This window comes from Oratosquilla oratoria, chromosome 23 (genome assembly GCF_046742065.1).
Source record: "Oratosquilla oratoria isolate Oo_2021 chromosome 23, ASM4674206v1, whole genome shotgun sequence".
Classification (NCBI taxonomy): Eukaryota; Metazoa; Arthropoda; class Malacostraca; order Stomatopoda; family Squillidae; genus Oratosquilla; species Oratosquilla oratoria.
The window spans coordinates 18125962-18130803 of NC_134799.1; the positions used below are offsets into that span (position 1 = coordinate 18125962).

The 4842-nt window shown below is 40.1% G+C and overlaps 1 non-coding gene across 1 annotated transcript; it reads left to right on the top strand.

Moving 5' to 3' along the window:
- The first annotated feature begins 2274 nt into the window (after positions 1–2274).
- Positions 2275–2362, top strand: TRNAI-UAU (transfer RNA isoleucine (anticodon UAU)). Its single transcript is given in 2 exon segments — positions 2275–2312; positions 2327–2362. It is a non-coding gene; the product is annotated as a tRNA-Ile (tRNA).
- Positions 2363–4842: the final 2480 nt, after the last annotated feature.

The following is a 4842-nucleotide window of genomic DNA, read 5'->3' on the forward strand; positions in this document are numbered from 1 at the left end:
GGAGTGGGAAGGGAGAGTGTCTACAGGGGAGTTTGCTCGAAAAGACCGTGGGGTCTGGCGTCGACGTGTGGGTGAACCGTGTACTCCCTGCTGTATGTCCCCAATTGATGATGATAATAATTAGCATATTAGTATAGTAGTATATTGATATATTAGTATATTAGCATATTAGTATATTAACATATATATTAGTTCATTAGCATATTAGTATATCAATATGTTAGAGTGAGATGGCTCACTATTCAATGACACTTTTTCCAACGTTTTCACTTGTAACTATAACAGGGAAATGAATAGGAGCACCCATGCCACCGTGCTGATAACCACAATATATCGACTAGCAAAAGTGAATACGTCTGTAATTCTGTATATTATGTGTGTTTTTGTTATAGTTGTTTTTGCTTGAGAATTGTAAGAGGCTGGTAGACAAGTGGGTAGAAAGAGGCAGTAGATGACGAGTGATATATACCCGAAGGCGAGAAGTTGAAGGAGTTGTATAACCTCACTCCCCGCCTAAATGTTTACAAACATACCTCGCAAACATCAACATCACATTACCCGAAAACTCCTCCTTTAAAAATTAGGAAAAGATCAATGTTGAGATTTTCCTCAAATAATTCCTTAACCAATTATATAGTTATTCTCAGTGTCCTCATTTCTTCAATAGTAATTGCTGCTCTAACTTAACTTATACTCAGGAAGATGAAGACATCAAATACTATTCACCATTTACCGGCTTGAATTGTTTTTCTTTCAAAGGTCAATATATATGGTGACATTTGTACATTTTGGAGGGGTTACTTATTTCTTTGTTATGCGTGGCATATGTTTTGATGACAACATTCATTGAAATATAATACTTTTAACCTTGTTTAGCTAGTTTATGCAGAAATATTTTTAATAGTTATCTTCTTGTATAGGATATTTTTCCAGTGTATATTTCCAGCAAACCATGTAAGAGGGTAGTAGAAAATAGTAGGTCGGGACGATCAAGTGGTAGCTGCTGAGCCCTGTAAGAGGTTGGTAGACAAGTGGGTAGAAAGGGGAGGTAGATGACGAGTGTTATATATCTATAGTTTATGTATTTACATAATACTCGAAGGCGAGAAGGCGAAGGAGTTGTACAACCTCACTCCCCGCCTAAGTGTTTACAAACAGCCGCCAGGAACCTAATTTTATTGCTGTATAATGTTAATTTCTACGCTGATGTAACAATATGTAAACTAAGTCAGGTGTGCATTGATTTCGAGGTTGCTCGAGTAAGCAGTATTGCATACGGGGTTTGTAACAGCCTTTCTGGTTGGAGAAAGGGTAGAGGAGGAGAAAATTAAGTTGATTCATGAGAGTAAAATCACGCCTTTAGGTAAAGTTCCTAAATATAAAAGTAGAAATCGTTGTACTAAAGAAATCATGACGTCATTGTAGAACTGACTTAGTAAACAAATTGAGGATTCTTGACGGAAGTCCCTTGGTGTAGTTTGAAAATCCAAGTGTATCTATTTGGGAAGAAAGAAAAATTAAGCTCTGTTTAATTCCCCTCTCTTAGAGTAATACTAACAATCTTCCTACAGATGAAAACAGTGACTTGTCATACGAAAAAAGAGTGGTGAAAAGAAAATAGAAAGTGAGAGACTTACTAATAGAAAGTAAACGCACGAAAGAAAGACGGCTCATAGAGACGACAACACAGATTGGTGAAAGGGGACCACAGAGAAGGGAACAGTGGGAACAGAACTAACAAGAATATATTGCAAAAAGCAGCATATGTCGGGTGTTAAGGTGAGAAATCGACGTCAGAAAAAAAAAAAAAAAGGAGACTGCTATCTGAAGTGGTCGCTCAGGAAAGTGTCGATAAGAATTGGGAACGGCCTGTCCGGTGTTAGGGCCATTGTGAAGTCGGACAGAAATGTGTACAGTTTAGATATATAGAGGTCTATGCTTTAGTCCACAAAAAATAGATACTTTCATAGTGTCGACCCTAATGCAGGTTCCATGATATTGATTTGCCACTCCCTAGGAAAAGGGTCAGATGTGGCGCCCGGGGCGGTTCTTACTCCCCCCCCCTCTCCCCCCGGCCACTGGTTTCCGGATAACTTCAGAGGGATGCGACTTGGTTATGAAAAAAAAGTGAATCGGCAGAAATGGGCACATCTGCTGTCGTGTCTGTCAATTTTGGGACTAAAGTGGTCAAATATTCTTCATTTTTCACTGACACCTACCTATGTTTTACAAACATAACATATATTATTCCTTGATTCACGCTAAATGTGGAGTGCCCCAGTGGCGCAATCGGTTAGCGCACGGTACTTATACGACAGTCTGAGCTATGCCGAGGTTGTGAGTTCGAGCCTCACCTGGGGCAGTGGTTTTCGTCCGACAACCCAGCAGCCTCTAGGGCTCCCCACAGAGTTACTGCTTCATTTCTAATTAATAGGGGGCAGGTAGTACGCAATGGTGGTAGTTTCAACTACAGTACTGCTAAATAAGAACTAACAAAATTAACCATATCACGCAGTACACACACATGAATTTGATTTTAAGTGTGTTAGAAAATTAGAGAATAGGAGACAGGACAAGCGAGCGTTGCTTCTTTCCTGTATACTATAATTAGGTAAATACAGTTAGGTAAGTATACACACAAACACGCACACACACACAGGATAAAAGAGAAGAATTAGAAAAGGAAATAGAGGAAGTGAATAGTATGTAGAAGAAATCGACCCCTAAAGATTAAACTAAGATCACAAAGGGCAGCGGAAGAGATACAAGCAATAACAAGTTAGGTAATATTGAGTACTATAAAGAGATAAAAAGAGATATGAACCTTGAAAAAGGAGAAAGAGAAAAGACATTAAGAAGCGAAGTTAAAGAGAGAGAGAGAGAGGGAGGGAGAGAGAGAGAGAGAGAGAGAGAGAGAGAGAGAGAGAGAGAGAGAGAGAGAGAGAGAGAGAGAGAGAGAGAGAGAGAGAGAGAGAAAAGTTCTTTTGGAGGGTGTTAGACATGAGACTGAGAAAATTGTATCTTCAAGAAAAGGAAACGAAAGGAACAAAGAAAGAGATGGAGAATGCAAAAAATTGAAAATGGCTTATAAATTATTTAATTTCAGGATTAAATGACCCTAATAATTACTTGTCAGAATGAAAAACAATCATAACGGCAATAGCAGGGACAAAATTAAGGAGTCTACTATCACCTAACAGTGTTGAAAATGCATTATATAATGACTGGGTTAGATATAGAGAAGAAAAACAGGGTGGAGGAGTCATGTTTTTGGCTAAGAAAAAACTAAATGTGACGAAGGCTACAAACGGAGGGAACAGTGTGGAAATGATCGCGATAAGAGTTGAAGATAAAGACATGAAAAAGAGAATGTTTGTGGTGATCTATGTGCGCCCAAGATCGAGTACATGGAGACAGATTACTCTAAAATGTTAGAAGATACAAGGCGTTCATTAAATGGGGGCGCTGAAAGATGAAGAAAACGTGGTACTTATTGGGGATTTTAACTGCAAAGAAATCTGTTGGGAAGAGATGATAGTGAAAGGTGGAGAGGAATTATGGGGAAATGTATTACTTGTGTTATGACTCAGGCTGGAAAGAAACTTGTTAAATGTAAGGGCATACCGAGTGCCCACGCCACAACAAAGTTAGAATGGGATCATGAAAACGCATCAGACTATTGGTGGATTAAAAAGTGTAATGAGAAATAGACATCTGGGAATGGATGCTAAGAGGAAGTTATATGAAGGAGTGATATTGCCAACAGCACTGTACGGGGCAGAAACATGGAACATAAGAGAGGAAGAGAGAAGGAGTTTGAATGTGTTTGAGATGAAATGTCTGAGAAGTATGATAGAGGTTACTAGATTAGATAGAGTGAGAAATGAGGAGGTGAGGAGGAGAACAGGGATGGAAAGGGAGCTGGGAGATAGGGTTGATGAAAGAGTATTAGGATGGTTTGGACACATGGAAAGAATGAGTGAAGAAAGATTAGTAAAAGAAGTGTGGAAGGCAAAGGTGGAAGGAGTAAATATGAGGAGTCGTCCTAGGATGAGATGGATGGATGGGATGAAAGGGGTATTACAAAAGAGAGGAATGTCTGTTGAGGAAGGACGGGAGAGGACAGAAGATAGGGGTGAATGGAGAAGGGTTGCATATAGATGATGCTGTGATACATGAGGGGAGTGGGGGGTGAGGAAGTATGTATGAGAAAAAAATTGACGCAGCCCAAAGGGATTTCTCCCCGTCTTCTCCTTTTCTGCATGAGGGGAGGGAGAGGGGGGGTCGCCGAATTTATGAAGCGGCCTTGCTGTGGATGTGCTGTGTCTTGCGACACTGCTTCTGACCCAGGGCAGTGGACATGATGCAGGGATGACCCGTCATCCAGGAGGTGCCAAGATGTGAGGGAGGGAGGAGGGTGGAGGGGAGTGGAATATATAGGGAATGGAATGGGTGGGGGTGGTTTCTATGTTTTTTCTTTTTGGCTTCCCCCTGTGTAAGGGGGAAAAAGCCTTTGGTATTTGTATGTACACAAGGGGAACATGAAATACACAGAAAGTATAGAAATGCCTGAGGTCATGAGTAAACATTTCAAAATTGTTTTCACTAGAGAAAAAGTATGGCACTGAGATGAAGGGCGAGAAGTAACCCCTTGGGGGAAATAATAGCAACACGAACTGAAATAATGAATGAAATACCAAGCCTTCATGTCAGGAAATCGCACGGTCCGGAAAGAATTGCAAACTGGATACAAAAGGAGTGTAAACAATAATTGGTAGACAAGATATATAATAAGTTGTTTGCTTAAAGAAGGAAAAAATACCAGAAAACTGGAAAAGGCCC